This window comes from Plodia interpunctella, chromosome 30 (assembly GCF_027563975.2).
Source record: "Plodia interpunctella isolate USDA-ARS_2022_Savannah chromosome 30, ilPloInte3.2, whole genome shotgun sequence".
Lineage (NCBI taxonomy): Eukaryota > Metazoa > Arthropoda > Insecta > Lepidoptera > Pyralidae > Plodia > Plodia interpunctella.
Window position 1 is genome coordinate 1,739,160 of NC_071323.1, and position 23,775 is coordinate 1,762,934.

At 37.3% G+C, this 23,775-nt stretch overlaps 1 protein-coding gene across 10 annotated transcripts in view; it reads right to left on the reverse strand.

The window, feature by feature from the left end:
* The window catches only part of hts (hu li tai shao), a 62,222-nt gene extending 38,823 nt beyond the window's left edge, over positions 1-23,399 (reverse strand). For 6 of the 10 annotated variants that reach the window (XM_053767099.1, XM_053767103.1, XM_053767100.1 and 3 more), the window contains exons 1-2: positions 23,083-23,399; positions 10,228-10,281 (exon numbers count right to left, since the gene is read on the reverse strand). The gene's annotated coding sequence lies outside the window, so the exon portion shown is untranslated. The remainder of the gene's footprint in view (positions 1-10,227; positions 10,282-23,082) is intronic. The other 4 variants (XM_053767107.1, XM_053767105.2, XM_053767106.1 and 1 more) reach the window with 2 other exon arrangements.
* Between the last annotated feature and the right edge of the window lie 376 nt (positions 23,400-23,775).

Consider the following 23,775-nt stretch of genomic DNA (forward strand, 5'->3'; position numbering starts at 1 on the left):
TGTAAATATTTACATGACATTGTTTTCAGTATAAATTCCCCTTGAATATGTTGTCCAACACTTTCGTTCTTCCTCTAACCTGAGTGTGGCGTAGAGTACTGATTCATCAAATTGTAAAATTCGCCTAAGCTTATGACTTGACCGTTATAACTGCGCAATGCGTCAGATTAAGGATTGCAGGTTTTGTGGGAAAGGTCTGAAACCTAGATATTCGTTTCTCAAAGTTTAATCGTTATGGCGAAATAATTGAGGTTACATTCTGTTGAAGGCTTTTTGTAAGGCTAGAAGCAGAAGTGAGTTGCGCGTCTCGGATATGCAATGCTGCGGTGGATATATGGTGTTACGCGGCTCGACCACGTAAGGAACGAACGCTTTCGGAAAAGCCTTCATGTCCGTGATATAGTAGATTCCGATTGCGCTGCTCAGGCGTCAGGTGTAAACCGACAAATGACAAAGGAAACAAATGTATGGCTGTACCGCTTTTGCCTGTTGTGGCAGAAGCAGCAAACCTAACTGCTGGCGTGATGTCGTCAAGGATGCCAATGGCACCAACGATGCGAATTATGCGCAAATGAAAAGAACGGACAACGCTATCAATTAATAAATATAAATAGGTATATTAGGACAAATCACACAGATTGAGCTAGCCCCAAAGTAAGTTCGACACTTGTGTTATGGGACCTACTCAACGGTACAATATTTTATAACGAATACATATATAGATAAACATCCAATACCAGAAAAAGATCATTTTCCATCATGACCCAACCGGGGTCGAACCCGGGACCTCTCGCTTCAGAGGCCCCACCGTTGTCGCCAAACGCTAAGATGATCCCGCAGTCGCCCTTTAAATTTATTTACAAATAACTAAGAAAAATGCATTATAAAAATGCTCCCAGACCGTGCCAGTTTATTATACACGTCGAGTGCATAACAGAGTGCAGTCATAACCTACATTGGTGCACGTGATGCGTTTTTATTATACATACAAGTTGAATTACCATCACAATGTGACGAACAACTAACGTCATATGGCTTCAATCAATCTTCTGACCCAGATTTAACCGTTTTCATACCGGGTGTTGCAGGCGTCCATAGGGTGCGGTGACCACTTCTCATCAGGTCGGCCGCATAGCGCTCAGAATGAATAAAATAAACATTATATCAGACTACAGCAGGCCTACCATCAACTCTAACGGAATGATTCCAATGGAACTCAGTTCAATACAGTAACCTGAAATGAATCACATTCATACTAAAAATTAAGTCGATGGTACCTACGAATTTGCGATGCAGTTCAGTTTAGGTCGCAAAGTTGATCGCCTTAGGAGACGACGGCAGGCCCCAGGCCGATACATTTACAAAATTAGACAAATACAAACACTAAATAAACTAGTAAGTCGGTGAAAAGGTTATGTAAAACTGTAGCTTTGTGAAAAAAAGTACGTACCTACGCACCCCCTGATGACGTCACTAGCGATGTGGATCGATGTGGGGTCAACGAACAGCCGGGCATGGCATTCAAACTTTCTGTCAATACGCATGTTCAGGTATCTGTTGCTGGCTTGATGTCGTCAAGGATGATATTATATGCGTGCCAATGGTCTGACGACTAGGGATTGCAAAGTCTGTGCAAACTGGAGGGAAGATGTTGTAATGCGGACGGCTCCGACGCTCCATGGCGGTGGAAGCAACCAGGAAAACGCTCAGATGACAAAGAATCAGAATCAAAATAATTTATTCCTTGAATATGGTACAATTAGTTTTTGTAACTAATTTAATTGTGTGTAAATATCCTGCCTTGATTGGTGTCGGAATTAAATTATACTTAGGATTTAACGGAAATTACATTTTTTGGAGACTACCGGCGTTTGGGGATCTGAGGCAAAGATTTTTTTTGAAGAATTGGGCCGTTGGATTTCCGAGCGACCCAATGATAGACCGGGACCTTCGGGCCGGGTTCGGCACGGAGTGGTCTCATAGCTTAATTAACTTTTTGACGAAGCATGTTGCAGATTTCTTTATGTAAACATTTTGAAGAAGCTTCTTGCGGATTTTACTGTTGTATATTTTGACGAAGCTTGTGACAATAAACAAAGTAGTAAAAAATAATAATAATAATTAAAAGTCATGCATTATCACTAAAAAATCATTCATATTATATTGTCAAACGAACTATACATTATCGAATAATTATTAATATTTTTGAGTGAGTACATACCCAAAGTTAATAATAAAATTTTAATTCAATTAAGGTAGAGAGAAGTATCGATATGCATATTAATATCCGGTCCGGGTCACCTGGGTCTCATCTGACATTTATAGAATCTGACAATTGTCGACTAAACGGGTTTACTGTATCCAAAGTGATTGAAGGAGACCACAAAAAAGCGTATGCAGGCCGTATTGCACGCTATTAACCTCCCATTATCACTGCAAGACTTCATTTAACCAGTGACGTCACCCATTCTTTCTGCAACTGTGTAAAGAGAAAAGCCCATTACGTCTCGGCGTTTCCGTGCACAGTCCACGTCATCGACGCCTAAACAAATCCATTGGAATTTCGCCCCTATACCCGCCGCTTAGAGGTGCATGACGTCGACTTTATACCGACCCGAATAGTTGTCTTTGTTCGAACATACTTTCCGTGTATGTGTTTTCATTAAATATAGCACAGTGAAAACTTTTAGAGGGTTTTAAAATTCACCTACTTCCTGTTGTTTGCATCCTAAGGCCCTCGAATTCTCATTCTCTATTAAAAAAATGCAAGCCCTGATAGTGCAGCCAGGATCGGCTCTCGACGAGCGAACTCATCAACGATTTACTGCGCGGACAGTGACTTTAGTCACGCGTCTGCCTACAATAAAAGCTTGTCTAAAAATGATATTTTTTTATATTTATTTCCAGAAGTTTATTTCCAAAAACTCTTATTTTTTTCTTTTCGTGTGTGTTAATTGCTAACACTGTTAACTGATTTTATTCAAGTCGTCTAAAGGCATCTAACATTACTTTTATGACCACCTAACATAATCGACAATAGAAATGACAATATTGGAGGAAAGCAACGTGAAAATTTGGAATTTTCCACTCCACAACCAAAGCGCATTATACCTATACACTGGTTTCGTGGAATTTCGTCAGACATCGTCCGTCATGGTCCGTGAACCACACCTCCTACTCCACTGAGGGGGCCCTTCACAGAATCCAAATATTTACTGCACAGTACCTATGTTTACTACTGTTCGTTGCGTTAGCTTTATGTTTGAAGCTCTACCTCTATCAGGTCTACAGGAAGAGATGTTTTTTTTTAATATAAGCAAAACTTATGTACAAATACTCCATTATCCTATCATATTTCGTGTACACGAACTCGTAAATAAACAGATTCGGCTTAGTTTTTTCCCAGCTAATCGTATACCCAACGCTGCTCCCCGATCCCACATAGAAAATACACTGCCGCGCCCCGAGGCTTCGATCCCGTGGGAATTTCGGGATAAAAAGTACCATGTGTTATTCCAGGTTATATTCTAACCTTGTACCAAATTTCATAACAATCCGTCCAGTAGATTTTGCGTGAAAGAGTAACAAACATACACACATAAATCCTCATAAACTTTCGCATTTATAATATTAGCAGGATTCGGAGTTTATTATGTTAATTCTTCGGTAAATTTTGATTATTGGCAGCAGAGTTAGAGTGACGTAACCTACGCTAACTCGTATCCTAAGATATAAAATGTCTAATATTATTCACCTAATCACGGCAGTGTTCCCGCCAAGTAGAGCACGAAGCATAATCTACCGTACTAACCTTCTCTGTAACTATTTCGTGAACTTGGCCGTTGATAATATCAACAAATACGATATGCTTAAAGAATGCTCAACGATCGCTCACATAAAACTAAGTATATAAATACAAAAAAAATCGCAGCAAATAAACTCAGACTTAGCCTGGCTTTACCTAGAAATGTCATTACTATTTATAGAGAAACAAAGAGCTTCATCGAGACTTCGCTAGTTTTTTACAGAATGTTTTTGGTGGGATCTCTATTTCCCGGTACACAATTTCGTTAACACGCACGCACACATTCATACTACAATTATAGTTGATTAACATAATTAGGTTAGCGTGTTGCTAAGGCACGCCCTTAACTGGTATGACTTAATACAATAAATCCTACGGTTTACGATTTTGGTTATTTTTTACAGATTCACGGTGGTTCAAAAGTGAATGTTTTGGAGATACACGTGCAAGTAAAACAAGCAAGTACATTAGATAGAATAAAGATATTTCATCCCTGTTACGGAGGCACGACCGCACGACGCATATATAACCCGACCTACTTACTTCGTTTCAAAGGGCTTTTGGGGTCACACAGTTTAATATTCAGGGACACTTTGCGAGGAGCCGTGTAGGTAGTTTCTGCAGTGTTTTTCAAGAGTGATCAAATAAGAATTTTTTTTTGTTCTTTTGCAAAAATCTAATTTATGACACAATTTCCGTCATAGACATAACGAGATCTCTTTCAAACGCGTGATAAAAACATCATGTACGCGTGCCGTGCCGTGACCCGTTGAGTTCCCTCGTTGGGAGCCGATTCTGGGTCCGTTATCAGGTCATGCATATCATAATAACGCATTGTCATTCAAACTAAACAAAATTTCAGCGGTTCGGTTAAAGATAATCTGCTTCAAAATTGAAGTCCTTTCAAAATTGAACATTCGTTTTAGTGAATTTGCGATTATAGTTAAATTGAGATCTAATCTAACAGAGATCTAATCAAAACGCGTTTTAGTCCACCAAGTGTTATTGTGATGTAGTGGTAAATCTACTAACCCTATACAATACACAATAACGATAATGTCGATATTCGTGCAATCAAGGGACGCTCATTGAGAAACTGGCGTCTCGCACCTTCTGCCCTACAACCGGTAAGGACTGAGTCACTGAGGTCGTTGCACCAGAACTGTGGGCTGATAAGTGCGGTATAAGTTCGCAATCTCATGGCGTGTGTTTCCGCCCTGGAATACAACCACTCCGTATCCTCCCGTGGTAGTCGTATGAGGCGACTAGGGAACACGTAGCTTCGGTAACAATTGCATTCTCAGGTTGAGGTTAGGGTGATCTTGAAATCACAGCCGAATATTTGCATTTCATAATGTTCAGTTGGGTGTGCAACCTGGAGCACACAGTTCTATGCAAAACTGATCTAGTTCTCATGGTTGTTCGGCTGCGGCCTGAGCAGACAGAAGAAGCAAACATGCATAGATAATTCTTCTATCTATGAAGCCAACGCTAAGCTCAATCCTCGTAAAACCAATTTGCAAATCAAACATTTGTGAATCAGCGACCTTGACTATTATTAAGCTGTTGAATATTTGAATCAGAGCTCGAACGTCGATTTAGTTAGCATAATACATATGAATGAATATCTAAATCCTAATTCGCATTTGAATTAACATATGTCTCGTGAAGAAACTATTTGCTTTTTATAATAAAAAATGAACATATCAAACACTAAACAATGGATCAACAAAAAAGAAAGACTAAACAATCGAGTTGTCCATAAAAATTCCACATTTAAAAAATACTTTTAAGATTTTATAAAATTAAAATAGTTCCTTTTTTATTAGTTTCTAGTATATTTCATTTTATTATAGTCACTATATTATAAAGAACTGTGACCACACTGTATTATAGAAAACTATAGTACTTACTTCTATTAGAATTCTTTATCTAGCTAGTGTGTAATAAACAGATAGGTACCCCCATTAATAAAAACGTTATCCCCTGATTAGTCTCGGAATAGTTATTCTTTGTATTGTCTCGTTCTTTCAATGTCAAATGCTGAAAAGAGAGAGAGGGACAAAACAAAGGAAAACTATTTGAAACCTAATCAGACAAATTAAATGTTTTACTAATAAAGTGGTTAAAGTGTTATTTTATTTTTCGCCAAGATATAATTATAATTAAAAATGTGATAGTGTCGTCCTGCGAATCCAGTGGTTTAATAAATCACGATTACACGGAATTGTTGCATAACACTGCATTAGAAAGAGACGGAAAATCGCACATTTCCGGACGCGGCGTTCCGCAGGACGCGTCCAATTGAGAACGGGCGGAAACGCGGTGCGAGAAGATGGCGCGCGATTCGAACGAATTCGAAATTTGAACATGCTTCCCCTCATGGGATAAATTAGCCGTTACCTAATAACTTCGAAATTTGAATTATGCTTAAAAATATGGTTTCATAAAATACATTTCCCATGGAAAATACACGGAGGTGAAACCGCGGGCAAGGGCTGCTATAAATAAATGAAAAGTTAAATTTGAATGTCATATAAACCAAACTTATTCTATGTTTTCAAGTGTATTGCTAACACTTGGTGTCAGATTTTATTCAAATCACCTAAATGCATACCACTGTTTTATTTTTAAACATCATTTGACTACCAGTCCAATAGTTCCCTTTTCCCCCTAAAAGCAATAAAAACTCCAACCCCCTATATTCCGCGGCTGTAAGGTTATCGATTGCGACTTGTTGGCGACAGGCATAGACTATAGATTGAGTAGAAGCGGCAAAAAAAAATATTTATTTTTATTTAAAAGTTTTAAGCACAAAATTATAAATTAAAATATATAAATTGCAGAACTTAATTTTCAACACTCAACAGCTATCGAAAAAACAGAAGAACGCTCAGATGAGTGCGGTAGAATTAATGTCAATATCTGCCTGTCAACCATTAGACCAAACAGAGATAGCTGTCGTCGATTTTCTAACTGTTAAGTTTAATATTTGAGTGGTGGTGGATCCTAGGATCAAAAGGTCCCAATCATAGGTAATACTGCAAAATTCGTACCGTCTGGAGATTTTAAAAAGATATTAATAAAAATGCAATTCTCAATATGTCCGTATATGTGTCTAGTGTCCGACATTTGCACATTTTTTACAACGCCAAGCAAGCATATAGGCATACGGCCCACGGGTAAGTGGTCACCTCGGCCTATGGATGCTTGCAACATTCGGGGTACACCGCTGCTTGGCGACAGCAATAGATTAGTGTGAGGTGGACCCATACAGACGACCTTTGTTTTGTGTCAAGGCGACATTAGCATAATTGAATGTACTGCATCTTTAACTTTCAACCACCATTCTCGAGTTTCAATTAAAAATGTGCCGTGTTTCCATATCCATTTAATGTTCTGACTCACGCAGTTCTAGGAAAACCAGACAATCTGATTGCAAGCCGCGTCTGGTAAACCCTAGGTCGGCCATAGACCTTTCCACTCACGCAAATAAATAAAATTGGGGTGCCACATTAATTTTGAAATAGCATTTTATAAATTGCAAAGTGCTATTAACTAGTTATCGGTGCCCAAAAATTATTTTGCTGTTTGGTAATTTTCGAAACGGCTTATCCGGTTAGGTGAGATATTTTCCAATAAGTTAATCATATAGAGTAGCCTTATCCAAGAAATATTTAGGTTTCTTTCATGAAAATTAACACTACACCTCAGAGATGTGTAATGAGTCAGCATTACGCCCCTAAAGATGAAGGAATGAGGTGCGTAATCCGTAGCGTTACTTACACATGACATCCGAAGCCCAGGCTAATGTAAAAAACTAAACTTACAATTTTGATTAATCAGCTTTGATATTAAGACCGGCCGCCGGCCTGACACGCGAATGGCCACCACTATATGGAGTGGTCGACGACTACAACACTCTATGGCTGAAGAAGATGAGAGAGAGAGAGATAGTAACTAAAATCGCATCTTCGCATAAAATGTAGTACAAACTACCGTCCCGTATTCCCTACGGTAAAACCATAATAAATTATACGAGTACATCTGAACCACCAGGAATCTCACTATCTATTGGTGAAAACTGTACAAAAATCCGTCCGGTAGTGTTTAAGTTTGTATAATATGTAAGGATAATCAACAATCTATACTATTATTATAAAGAGGTAAGCATTTGTGAGCTTGCATGTTTGAGGCGGGTAATCTCCGAGACTCCCGAACCGATTTTAAAAATTCTTTCACCATTAGAAAGGTACATTATCCAATATTGCTATAGGCTATATTTTATCTCAAAATTCCCACGGGAGCGAGGCCCCGGGCAACATCTAGGATTTTATAAACATAAACATTTTACCAAGTGATGCTGGAGTAGTGGCAACCCTAATCATCACTGATATCATCGTGATGTAAACTCTAAATTGGTGCGGCAAGGGAAGGATGAACTGGCTTACAATGCCTAATGGCATTTTAAAGGCCAGATTACTTAATACGAGCGTAACAATAACGAGCTATAAAGGAGTTTTTATCGAAACAATTTTACTGAAGTGTCATTTAATAAAGTTCCATTTGAGAATTTGTGACGTCATCAGATACACAGTGACGTCATGCCATGCCGATCTTCGATGGTTACACCTCAGTTTATCGTGCTTATCTTCGGCTAGTCCTAGGCTAAACCTTTATCATACCGGCTATAGCTAGGTATAGTCGACTGCAAAATGGTTAGTTATAGATTCACGATTAAATTAAATCGAGTGCTTTCGTTTTTTAGACCTGAGATAAAATAAAAATCATTCATTGTCAGACATAAGATTATTATTCAATTAGATTTGGCCATATAGTCACTTCTACAACGTTAATAGCTCTATGGTTAACCCCGCGAGCGACACGGAAGCACTATGACACTTCATTAGAACGTTCGTTTCCATAGACTAACGAATCAGGAACTCCAGTTATGAATAGAGTTATTCATGAAAGAATTAAAATTAATGTTTAAAGAGGATTTCGTTCACTAGCGAACTGAGCTCAATAATCGTGACATTTCAGTGCAACATAATCTACCCTAGCCGAGATCGAGATCATTCAAGATACAAGTTTCTTCCTAGGGGGATGGTATGGCGGCATTCGCAGTTTGGAGAATCAGACAACTGACAGACGTGGCGACTGCTAGATTAGTTTACTTTAGTTATTTTCATAGCTTAATGTCCTATGGGATACTACTTTGGGGGAGTGCTAGCACCATTAACACTATTTTCATTTTACAAAAAAGAGCAATCCGTGCTATATATGGTTTGAGGAGAAGGGATTCCCTTAGAGATTTTTTTTGCATTGCATTTATGCATGTCCGGAAAAATTTAAACTTATTTAAAAAAGTTGGTGATTACACTGATAGAGCCTTACGTAATAAAGATAAATTGTCTATCCCCGGGCATCGGCTGGCCAAAGTTAGAACGTCTTTTATTGGGAACTGTATCCGTTTTTATAACAAATTGCCTAAATTGATTCTTGATTTGCCGGACAAAAAATTTAGAAATTATATAAAAGAAGTACTTTGTAAAAATGCATATTACAAGTCTGACGATTATGTGTATGACAATAATGTCTGGCCCAAGCATGGTGCAGTATCCTCATTACATATGTAATTGATTTATGACATTATTACGTACGTTTTGTACATTTAGCTTTTTATTTATATATATATTTTGTGTGACAATTTTCAATAATTTTATTGGAAATAGAACTTTTATTTTATTTATTCATTCAAATTTTGACATTTTTAATAATGATGTAAATTCGTCCTCCTAATTTTTAATATATGTATAAGACCTATATTTGTTAATTGACGTCCTTGGAGAAAAGGCTGCGGTGAAGTTTGTTGCGCCGCTTCTTCTTCACCTGCGCTTTGGAAGTCGGCAGTAGACTAAACTGAATAAAGAGTTTTGAATTTTAATTTGGTGGGTCGCTGAACAAGGATGTTCAGTAGACTGTAATAATATAGACAGAAGGCCTAACACGAAATCTGCAAATACGTAGCACTTTAACGTCCACATGCTATCTCTTTTTGCCATATCATGTACGCGCCGTGTCGTACATAGAGAAAACGCGTAGACGTAGTGACTAGCTATGTGTTTTATGTTTTGTGCTAGCCCGTACTACTTATGTAGAACAGACACCTAAATCATACTAAGAAGTGTGTTAAATTGTGTTGAACAATCTATGATAATCTCAGGATTATCATATATATTTCAACACAATTTATAGCTAGCTCCCTTAGGGAATTCATCCGTATTTAGAACACGAAAAGTTTTATCTTTTGCTTAGAATTCACTTCAAAAGCGCATATAAAAACCAGCACAAAGGCTATAAAAATAAGATTAATTTTCGTTAAAAAAAACATGAGGTCGAATGTGAATAATAACACTTACTAAAAAAGTCGTCTTGAACTGCCTTACTGCGAACGCTTTGAAATCATGCACAAGCTGTAACAAAAATAAGTTCTTTTTTTACAAATATGTAATTTTTGACACAAGCTTTCACTGTCGTCAGAGGGAACATGATTTTGATTCAACACGTGAACACAAAGTCTTGACCGTGCAATAAACCGTTGACGAGTTCCCTTGTCGGAAGACGATCCTCTGTGCACAATCTGCATATCATAATATTAATATATTGTCATCTAAACTAAACGTATTAAATTTAAGCTGAAAATGCTTCAAAATTGAGTTGCAAAATTGGCACTATCATCCATCACAAAATCAACCAATCGGCTGTTTCTCAGAGCGTTCCGCTGCGGCCGCGCTGTCATCACAAATTTTCAAATTAGTTTTACTATCTGATTATAAAAGAGTTAATCTATTCATTCGTAGGTGTTTTCCGTCGAAAATGGCCAGATTATTAATAACAATTGAGTGCTCAATATAGCCTGATGGGAAGCAAACATGCTGAGATGTTAAACGGCAGCTCGAAAAATGCCTATTCACTGCGTTGAAAATCTTGAAGGATGGCATTTAGAGGCCCATCAACACCAGGATAACTCCTTTAACACACACAGACACGCCAACAGGCGACCTTGTGCTATTTTAGTTGATCATAACTGCGGGGCACTCATAGCATTACATTTGGTTAAACCATTTGAAAATGGGGCTAGCGTGATCTAGCGGGAGCGCCGAGAGTGATAGATACTAGTCTTTTACTCTTTCCACAACTAAACTGCTGTGCCGATTTTGATGAAATTTGCTATGCATGTAAAAATAAATCAATTAGTTTAGTTGTTTCGGAGCAAACTAGCTGTAAAGGTCACACAGACAGACGCCCTAGTGTGAATAGTACATTAGTGCAAAATTCAGTCCAGAACGAGACAGATATTTCACCCATCCCATCACTGGATATCATACGAATGCTTAACCTGCATCTAGTAGTGTGATCTATGCCAAACATGATCTGGTCTCTTTGTGAAGATATAAGTTTCCGCCCACCCATCTCATCACTGGGTAACAGAAGGATGCTTAACCTGCATTATCTATTGCGTCCAAGGCCGAACGCATCAGTCATGCCCTGATAGTCACGATCTGAGCTCTTCGTTTAGTTATGAATGGACCGTGGCGATTTTAGGGATACGTTTTTTAAAAACTAAACTATTAGACTTAACTAGACCAGAATAAATATAAATAAATAATTTAAGACAAATCACACAGATTAAGCTAGCCCCAAATTAAGTTCGAGACTTGTGTTATGGGATATTAACTCAACGATACTATATTTTATAACAAATACATATAGATAAACATCCAAGACTCGGGCCAATCAGAAAAAGATCATTTTCCATCATACAATACTGTATTAAAATAGAGTACGGAACCGTTAGTCCTTACGGCTCTCACTCTTGCTTGGCAACATTAAGTACTTATATTGTGTCCCAGAACTATTGTAAAGGTTGGTATTGACTAAATGCCATGTCGTTTTGTGTTGTAGTTATCGGAGTTGCATACATGTACGCGATTCGATTGTATTATTGCTTGGAACTTTTTTTTCGGTGTGTCCCGCGCCTAATTCGAAGTCCTACCAACTCTCTCTCCACGTGAAGGTGATTTGGATAAATCTACTGGGCTTGACTGTGCCCACGCGGAAAATTCTTTGATATTTTCTGATAGTGTAGGGCGTAATATGGGTTACTTGTTCAACCAACACCTAGAGAATGTTACAAACTATTGTCTGCCTAATGCATCCTACACTCATATAACAGAGAGTATCAGAGCGACTACCTTTAATAGAAACTCAACTATAGTACTTTACCTTATAGGTAACTGTAATAATTTATGTAAATGATTTCGATCGAAAGTCCCCTCCCCAGGTTCGAATACTCTCCGCACAGGAGTTTGTAGACCACAATTTATTTCCAAGGAAAATATCGCGAGGAATTGCACACTGGTAGACTATTTAGATCAATGTGTCGACATCTTGCCACTAGATGGCGATAGTCGTAAAAGCTAAAGATATATAGCATTGACAGCTGATAGGAAACAATCCCAAGCGGGGTTGAAAACAGGCAGACGGCAAGTTGTACAATTACAGCAAAATCTTCGCTATTTCAAAGGTTTTTTAAGCTGATCTCGGGCTTCACAGCGTAACAGCCCGGAATGCAACCGAAACGAAAGAGAAAGACTCGATAAGGAATTCAATCAGAAAATCGATTCGACGAACGCCTCCTCATTAATTCGTTAAAGTTTATTTATTTATTAAGGTACACCATACAACATTCGACACAAAGCACATAAAATTAAGTTCTAATGTAAACACCAATGACAGGTATACACAAGTTTGTAATACAACACACCTCCTTTTAGCAATGTGGGTTAAAACTCAATTCGCACTCTGCCTACAGAATCGAACCGGCGACCACCAAGACAATGACAACGTGCTTTCACTGAAGGTCATCGCACCCCATTGGTTTGTTCGTCTGCAACTGATTCAGAATGGTGTAGTGGTCAAACAAGTGTGGACATGTGGGATTCGATTACAAGTTGTTAAAAGAAAATTAAATCATCATAATCATCTTCCTTACCTTACCCCATTAGCTGAGGTAGGATATCTCCTTTCCATAATTCCCAATGTATAAATAAAAATATTAGGACAGATCACACAGATTGAGCTAGCCCCAAAGTAAGTTCTAGACTTGTGTTATGGGATACTAACTCAACGATACTATATTTTATAACATATACATATACAGATAAACATCCAAGACCCGGGCCAATCAGAAAAAGATCAATTTCCATCATGACCCGACCGGGGATCGAACCCGGGACCTCTTGGTTCACCGCCACCGAGGTCATCTGCAATTTCTAGTTAACTACCTCACATCTTCCCTGACACAATCCATCCATCTTTTTTTAGCCCTTCCTCCCCCCATATAACCATCAACTTTCATATTTAAGTAAATTAGAAAATTACCATCCAAAGGAGAGTTATATTTTAATTCATATCAATCTCGAAAAATATCATTTTCCACATTGACCCTCCAGGGTACTCGTAGCCGCAGACCGACATGACGATAAAGGTCGACAAATACCTATATTAGACAATAACTCCATCGTGTTGTCCAGTGATGTAACACACTATTTGTGTGAATCAACCTTGGACTCGAGATGAGCCTGATTGCAACGAATGCAGTGACATCAACGCGTGACGACATCGGGCGACAAAAATACGAAGTTCGTTTACTTACAAGTCTTATTCATGCAAACAATCTATTACGCTGTCCTTTTCTGATTTTGCAGCGATTCTTCCATTTTTTTTTTGTTAGAACCTAGCTTCTGCCCGCGTGGTTTCCCGCGGGAGCATTTATTTTTCCAGGGTGAAACCCTATGTCCTTCTCCGTACTTAAAACTACATGTGTGAAAAATTTCAAGAAGATTGGTCGAGTAGATAGAGCGTGAAGAGGTAACGAACTTACTTTCGCATTTATAATATTGTTAGAATTTATGAAGATTCAAAATCAAAATCAAAATCAAAATCAAATCATTTATTCAGAAATTAGGCCTTCACAGGCAATTTTTCACGTCATAATCTAAATTAAATGATGTTTATCAAAGCTACAAACTACTAGCATTTCGGAACGACCACTGCTGAGAAGAAATGCCGAAAGAAACTCATTCAAACAGTGTTGGTCCCTATTATGCCAGAAGTGCTTACCATTTTTTAAATATAAATTTATGTATAATTTTTTATCAGTAATATAACATGATTCAGATTTTATTGCAAGTTAAAAGTTATATAAGGTCGGTTACATGCATAAGTTGATAGTACAATTGACACTCTGCAAGGGCACAGCAAACATATAGGGCAACTACATCCTGTTTTACTTATAAATTTAATTACGAATACATCAGATTACATTATTCAGGGTTATACTAATAGCCTTTAGTAACGAGAAACTATTTTGAGTCCGTTTCCTCTATTCAGCATTATGGGACGCGGAAATGAGAATATAACTAATATACTACTTTTTGTAACATACTAGCGGTGAATCCCGGCTTCTCGCATGTAAAAACATAAATAGTTGTTCGCCGCAAACTTAGGCCTCGCGAACACAATAATTTTTAACAAAATTGTGAATATTTCAAAAACGACTGAACCGATTTTGATGCCCTACGAACTTAAAAATTCTATTGGCAGATTCTGCACATCTTTTAAATTTCATCAAAATCAGACCAACGGTTCGAAAGTTATCGCGTTACAAACACTACAATATATACAAAAAAAATATTTTTGCTACAAGTCGATTTGTAGACCTCGCTCGCTTCGTTCACTCGGTCAATGAATTATACATCTAAACCTTCCTCAGATATCACACTATCTATTGGTGAAAACCGTATGAAAATTCGTGCAGTAGGTCTTTGTGTTTATCGCAAACAGACAGACAGACGCGGTACATGACTTAGTTTTACAATATATAAGGATTAAAGAAGCCCCCTCTGTCGCATCTGTCTCTAGTACATAGCCCTTCCCTTGATTGTCTTTTACAGTCTGCGCGGGAGATGCAGCCGGCACATTACATTATTCCTAAACAAGCTATACAAACAGTAAAGTGCAGAAAAAACATACCAAAACCTGATTTTAAACCATACTTTAACAACGCCAAATCCTTCGGTCTTGCGTCTCACTCGCACACGTGTCCCTGGACCGGTCCGGTCAGTTCGGTGAGATAAATAAATAAATAAAAAAGTCGTTTTGTACCCAGCCTCTTGAAATTTGGACAACGATTGTCGATATTTCATTAACTAAATATTTATATATAAATATCTATATATTATTAAATTCAAATCCATATATTAGAAATTAGCTGTTGCCCGCGGCTTCGCCCGCGATAATTTAGTGCCTCCGCTAGTAGCTTATTATGGTCAATATCGCGGGTTCTAAGCAACGTATCACGATTAAACTAATACCAGATTTTAAGTTAGACTTTCCCCTATACAGCTGTTAAAACCGCATCAAATTTCATCCAGTATTTTTCGGGTGATCCGCGAAAAAACATACACACAGACAAAAGTCAAAATAAATATTGTTTTGGCCTCTATTAGTCCCACAAAGACTCGAATAATAATTTCTCTTTAATCTCCTATGTACCTACAGTCAACTGCACATTAATTAACCTACCCAAATTCATAACAAACTCGCCGTTATTACCGAGCCCCATAGTGCAGAGGTTCACTTGATGTGCTGTTGACTGTACAGACATAGTCACCATATATGTATACAAAACATGCGAAAGAAGTCATTGCAATACATAGTTGCACTAGGTACATTCTCCTTCAGTCACATGCGGCCGTTATCCTTTTACGCTGACCCCGGGGCTTCGCAGCGTTACAGCCCGAATGCATCCTCACACGCGAAGACGAGAGAAAGAGACAATAAATTAATATCTATACGATGAAAGAGACAGTATTTGTCATTACAAACTTCCGCATTTATCACATATATGAGTATATATTAAACCACATTTTGACCTTATTAAACTATGAAACGAAACCGATCACGTTGATTCAACTGTATTAGACAGAGATGGAGGACACGTGACATAATAATAGACAAAGATGAATATATTACGGGGCCATTGACCCCCAATAAGACCCGTATAACAGACGCAGATAACAAATTATGGCATAACTAGTGACAAATGGATCTTGGTATTTGATCGAAGGCACGACATTGTGCCCCTGTGGTTTAAAGTCAAAGGATTTATTCAAATACTAGCTGCGCCCCGGGGCCTCGCTCCCGTGGGAATTTCGGGATAAAAAGTACCCTATATGTTATTCCAGGATATATTCTACCCGTGTACCAAATTTCATAACAATCTGTGCAGTCGATTTTGCGTGAGAGAGTAACATACATCCTTACAATCTTTCTCATTTATAATAAATAAATTTAATAAATAAATATTAGGGCAAATCACACAGATTGAGCTATCCCCAAAGTAAGTTCGAGACTTGTGTTATGGGATACTAACTCAACGATACCATATTTTATAAGAAATACATATATTAGACAATTAGACATCCAAGACTCGGGCCAATCAGGAAAAGATCATTTTCCCACGAAATCGAAATATTAGTAGGGATTAAGCCTTTGCAGACATAGTCAGACTTTTTTCACGTCAGATTTAAACTATCACAGGCTGCATTCTCCGGTGTTACCGGAGGTTAATCATTATTACGGATTTATAAATATAAAAAGCATCAATCATTATTATTAAATATTTGTCGTTAAACTGCTTAGCAATTTGACAAAAACCTACATTTGTAATAGCAAGTAAGTTTATGAATAAATAAATAAGTTCTGGGTTTAAAATACAAATGGCGGAACTTTTAACACCAAATGTTCAGGTTTTGTGACATGAAACGACCGACGAAATGTTGCCTTGAAACAAATGACGAAGAAATCTTTAAAAAAAACTCAAGCGGTCTATAATATTAAGTACACACACGACACGTTATCTTTCAGATAGTGTTATCAATAACAATTTTATTGAGAACGAATGGTATTCAAGGAGTGTACAATTTAAGACTGCTTTAAAAGTAGGAATATACTTCTTTACACATATCATCATTAGCTGTTGCCCACAGCTTCGTTCGCGGTAACCTGTGTTAGTACTCGGGTAATTTGTTTCTTCTACTCGACCAATCTTCTTGAAATTTCGCATACATGTAGTTTGAAGTATGGAGAAGGACATAGGGTACCTTTCATCCCCGAAAATTAACGCGGGCGAAACCGCGGGAAAAAGCTAGCATTCGCGGTAACCTTTAAGTCTTTCGCGCAAGTTCTTGCGCGCAAATGTCTTGCGCGCATGGGTCTTGCGCGCGAATGTCTTTGGCGCATGTGTCTTTCGCGCAATTTTTTAACGCAAGTGTCCTGATACGCTAAATACGTAGACATGTTTCCCATGTAGTCCCGAGTTGACCGCAATATTGGAGCAAGAGAATTTGATAATAGCAGAATACTTATACAGGGCTATTGGTATCAAACGCAAAACCTCCTAAAGACTACTTGGGTACATCAAAACAAGCAACTTTTATTCTACGAAATTTCGTGATTCGTAGTTTTTTGTTTTCTTTAAAAAAAAAAAACTAATTTGTGATTCTACACATCTAAACTCTATGCAATAGCCGAGCGAGACAGTACAGTAGGCTTAACGTTACAGAAATGAGAATGACATTAAAACTAATTAAATAAAAGGATTTTTTTGCATTTCGTCGTCAAAAGTCGTAGAACAAAAGATGTTAGCCTCTATGTACCTTATGCGCCTTTGGAAGGTTATGCGTTAGATACCAGTAACCCGTATAGGAAAACGAAGGTCATATTCATAACCCTTTATCGTCGCAACGTTATCATGGTTATCACAATACGATTCGCCTCATTGATAACGATTTCTCAGGATATTAGGTGAGTTTTATTTAACCGACTTAGAAAAAGAAGGCATAAATAAAAATAATAATCAACACTAGGCGATGTCCGCGGTTTTCGGAAAGCTACCTACGACACTCTCCAGCTCTCCAACTATATCCACACCAACATCACCTCAATCCGTTTTGAAGTGATAGACGGACAAACAAACACACTTTATAATATTTGTGTAGATCTGTGCGCACAAACGTGTCTCAAGTCGCGAATTCTTGCCGAGGTACGTTTGAAACTGACAGAATTAAAGAATACCCAAATAGGCACAAATCACACAGATCGAGTTAGCCCCAAAGTAAGTTCGAGACTTGTGTTATGGGATACTCGTACTAACTCGACGGTACTGCAGTTTTATAACAAGATAAACATACAATACTCAGCGGATTACTGCCGAGTCTTGGATGTTTAAGGAAGTTGTGTTAGACACACTTGCAATTATTTTTTATCGAGATCAAAAATAATGCTGTAAAAATAAAACCATCTCGGGCCAGCCAATAACTGAACATGTGAACAGAAAACCCTATATTTGTAAACGACATTTGGAAGCAGGCCAACATACAAACATACACTGATACATAGGAATAAGTACATTCCAGTTTTTAGATTATGGAGAAACCCACATAGGTACGTGTCATGTATTGCTTCCACCATTAATCATTCATGTATTACAAAGTTTGGTGACGTTCCAATGAACGTGTATCGACCTGCCATAGTGGCGGTTAAGCAACTTTCTCAATGGTCGCCCGTGGGATGAGTGACCAAACAATGTTTTATGCCGAGCACCTACGTCCTTCGGAAGACATGTTAACCATAATTCCAGGCTACAATTGAAGTATATTCAAAGTAAAAAAAAAAAACACTTTATTACTTAGGATGATAACATCACTTATTGACGTCAAAAATTTACTTAAAACTAAGTCTAACGCCGACTTCCAAATCGCAGGTAAAAAAGCGTGCAGGTAAAAAGCTGCGGTGCAATAAACATCACCGCAGCATTTTCTCCAAAGACGTCAACAAACAAATATAAGTTTTGTAAGTGCAGTCGTGAAAACCTCTCAGGCGGACGACGCACGAACTCAGTGAGAACGACAACTTCCTAACCAAAAACCAAGTCCACATTTTAGTACATAAATTTATATTTAAAAAATTGTAAGCCCTTCTGGCATAATATGGACCAACACTGTTTGAATGAATGAGTTTCTTTCGGCATTTCTTCTCAGCAGTGGTCGTTCCGAAACGCTATTAGTTTGTAGCTTTGGTAAACATCATTTAATTTTGAATATGACGTGAAAAAGTGCCTGTGAAGGTCTAATTTCTGAATAAATGATTTGATTTGATACCAAAAACTGGGAAGTCATTAAAAAAAAAAAAAAACAATCACAGACAATTAGATACGATTATTCATAGGATATAGACATTATCTACCACTATTAGTAGAATTGTATAGAATGTAAGATGTGTGTGTGCTTGGCTGTATGCCAGAAACTCAAGAGGGCAACAAAGGGAACGACTGTCGTAAAGTCTGGTATGGGAAATAGTGTGTCATAGGACTATAACTTGCCTCGGTATTTATCTCTTGTTATTCTCTTTAACTTGCCTCGGTATTTGTATTTGTCTCTTTTTATTCTCTTTCTCCCTCGTCTGTGAGGATTTACGGTTGCCATGGAGTGTCGGAGCCCAGGGACCGCTATCCTACTTTCACAGGTGATAATATGTGTATAGTATGTATACTGAGTTGTAAACAATCTTTGATTAAAATTTGTTGATATTAAATCAATCAAAATACCTATGTCTTCATAGTCGTATTCCTCATGGATGAGGGTCGTGGACATCATTACGTGGAATGAAACACACACAAAAACATTTTTGGCATTATTAATGGAGTGGTTTGCCATTGGCTTCTCCATTTCACATTCAAGTTAATAATAATCAATCAGTGTGCAGGTTTCCTCGCGATGTTTTCCTTCACCGGAAGCAAGTGGTGGTCGATGAAAACTACAATGCATGAGTCAGATTGGTATAGAAACTCATATGGCATGAGTACGATTCGAACCTGGGACCTTTCTATCCATAAGCGGGCGTCTTAACCATTACACCACCACCGCTACTCAAATATGTACAAGCATGTTCATTATAGAGTAAAATAGTTATTTATTAATTACAAAAGTAATTTCCTTTAAAGTCTATTTTAACTTATATTCGTTTAAGATTATTTCAATAATAAGACTTTTAAGAAAAAACGGTATTTATGTACAATTATCAAGTGCATTTGCACTCAACAGCTTCGAGTGAAGTCGTAGGCGCGGGCCCAGCGTCTACGTAACATTCACTTCGTATGGGCATTGCGACTCATGGCATTAACTGCATTACAAATATACGGATTTGTTTATTTATTTTAAACTTAATTGCACAGCATTGTATGTTATCATATATGTCATTGCTATTGATGTTTACAAGCCCTTGCACAATATATTTTTGCACATTGTATATTTTGGACAAATCATGTAACCTTGTCTATTGTTTGAATATGTATGTGAATGACAAAAATATACAACAATATGATAGATAACATGACAGACATGTGCATTGAAGCAATGTTTAAAACGCTCCTCCTGTGTATCCAAAGGTCCCAGGTTCTAATCCCACTCATGCCACAGAGTTTTAATACCAATCTGACTCATAACCACACCATTAATAACGTCAGGAAAGTTGTTATGTTTCATTCCACTAATGACCACGACCCTCAGCCATGAGGAATATGATTATGAAGAGATTATTCAACACAATTTGCTACTTTTCACCTTGAGTTTGTAGTTAGGATAGGTGAGTCGATTTTCATACATGAAAACAGATGGTTACTTTAGTCATAATGAAAATATCACTACATACATAATATAAAACAAAGTCGCTTTCTGCGGTCTGTCCCTATATATATACATATGTACATTTTCTTAGTTCTTTAAAACTGTGCAATGGATTTTGAAGCGGGGGCGTTGACCTGTCAAGGGGTATAAAAGATATAGGGTAATTCAAGAGGAAAGTTTAGGTGTAGAGTTTATTATTATACATATGATAGGGACCAACACTGTTCAAATGAGTTTCTTTCGGCATTTCTTCTCAGCAGCAGTCGGTTCCGAAATGCCAGTAGTTTGTAGCTTGTGAGAAATAACTATAAATATAAAAATTGACGAGAAAAAGTGCCTGTGAAGGTCTAATTTCTGAATAAATGATTTGCATTTGAATTTATTGTTTTACCTGAACGAAGCCGGGTGGGTCGCTAGTTTATACATATATGCATATAGTTTATACATAATAAATCTATATATATTAAAGCGAAAAACATTCACTTACTCACGTATCACGAAATCTCGAAAACTACTGAGCTCGTGGAGATGAAATTTGGCAGTAAGGTAGATTGAGACTAGGAGACGTCCACTAAGAAAGGATATTTCGAAATCCCATCCCTAAGGGGGTGAAATAGGGGTTGCCAGTTTGTATGAAACTTTGTCTTTTTTGAAGTGAGACACATGACATTTTTTGTTTGCACTTGGTAAAAAATAATTATGCATTAAATCGATTTTGATAATTATATCCCTATAGGGGTAAAATAGACGTTGCAGTTGCAAGTTTGTATGAAACTTCGTCATTTTTGAAGTGTCACATGAAATTTTTGATTGAAATTTGTTTTGAATTTTTGAAGAGGGGTCCATGAAATGTTCGGCACGCAATACGGGAATCGGGAGTGGGACACGTAGCGGTTAATGGGATGGGGCATGTTGCGGGAAACGACATGGCCCAATATGCAGGAAACGGGACAGGGCAAGTTTCGGAACGAGACGCGTAGCGGAAATCGTAGCGGGAAACGGGGAATTGAACTAAAGATGACAAAAATACGAATTTGAATCATAGTAATAAATAAATTTTACCAGTCTTAGAATATGTGATGAAAGAATAACCGAAATTTTACTTCCGATTCGTTTTAAGAACTGAAACACATATGTGCGAAGCCACGGTCAAAAGCTAGTAATATATATATATATTGTTAACAACATACTTGTGATATCTTATCAAGATTATGTAGCATGATTGCACTTGTTTCGTGACACTAAAGTATTTTGAACTGGTTAGTAGACTTAGTATTGATTTCATTAGGTATGTAATATATAATTTTGTTGAAAATAAATCAATTAAGTAGTTCATACATATTCTACAGAAAAATAATGTTTAATCCCAAAAATAGGTACCTAAGTAATTTCCTAAAAAGTCTATTTTAAGTTATTCAGTAAAATCATCAAAAAGACTTAAGTGTGATCGTTTACAATAACACTTTTAGGAAAAAGAATGAGTTTACATGGCTAGTTTTGATGTAAAATTGTTATCAAGGACCAGCATAGTACATTGAGTAAAACTAGCATTTTAAATTGATTATTATTGGCATAATATACTGACAGGCAACGACAGTGTTCTCAAAGTTGAGCCGAATCTTCAAAACATTAACATGCCAGAGAGATTTTAGATAATTGGACGTGACAAAGTCATTTAACCATTTTTACATTACTGATAGTACACACAGGTCATGACATCACTAATTTTAATGATAAACGTCATAATATCTCCCTACCAAATACTAATTCAATTAATTGGCATTTTATTTATCAGTTTTCATGTAGATGGTCATCTATTGTCATCAAAGCTTAGATAGAAGAGATAAATTCTTTTAAAAGGGTGCAAAAGAATCTTTAAATCAATTCAAAATCACTGACTGATTCCAATCGTCCAATCTAGACACCAAATTACGGCAACCGTAACACAACAACCGGATATACAAGAACGCAACTGGAACTGAATGGGTGAAGTACTACCATGGCGCATTTTTATATTGGTCGGATTATACGCTCACAGCGGCCGGCGGACGGTGACATCATCTTCTATATTGACTTGATAAATAATAATGCAATTGATTACAGGCACGCCCAGGCCATAGTTGCGAACTAACCAAATGATAAAATTAGCAAGGATACAGACTATGTAAAATTGTATTATACCTGGTTGAAATATATGATTTTTCGAAAATAGTAAAATTCTTGTGTGAAAATTCACAAGTTTAGGTATAAAACAAGTTAAATACGTTACAATAACGTGTTGTGGTCCAGTTGATGACTAAAATTATTGATATTTGCACCTATGTTACTCGGTAGACATAAGAAGACCCAGACACACCCTATGTCTAACCAGTGACGCACGGCTTTCACGATAAAACAAGACTACTCCAATAGGAAATGTAAACAACATTATACAAAAGAAAGCTAATTGCATTTATTACGTACCGTTTGTAGACTACGACAGGCTAATAGCTGACTCTTTTTGGATCACTCACTCTTCTCAAATTCACTTCTCACTATCAATAGAAGCTATGTAACTTAGCACTAAGCACGTGAACAGCGGATCATTATACAAAATAACACACACAGAATGTTCCGAGGTATGTTTTAATGCACTAGCACCACCGACATCATGGATGAACGCGTTTAATTAAGATTTTCGTTCGTATAAAAACTCCGTACGCTACACGAGTAGATCGATGTCGGTATAAGTTTCGTTTTTTCGCCGCAGCGTCGCTGTCTCTCTCGTCAACTGACGCAACCAAAAAAAGTTCACCAGATGGAGCTTTACTTTAGGATTGCCAGAATATTATACATTTTCCCTAAAAACAAAAAATAACCACAAACGTAGGTAGGTACGTACGGAAGACATCGATAACAGAAAACAGAAAACAGAAAAGCTTTGAAGTGTCATAAGATTTAATATTTCATTAAATAAGAAATCAATGCGTGTTGGCTTGTTTTTAGATATGTCTCATGCTTTTGATTGCGTACAACATAATATCCTTCTTAAACAATTGGAAAATCTAGGGATCCGAGGCTTACCACTTAACTTAATTCAGTCATATCTAAGCAACCGTAATCAAATAGTAGTCATTGACAAGTATAATCCTATCAGCAAAACAATAGAGATCAAAT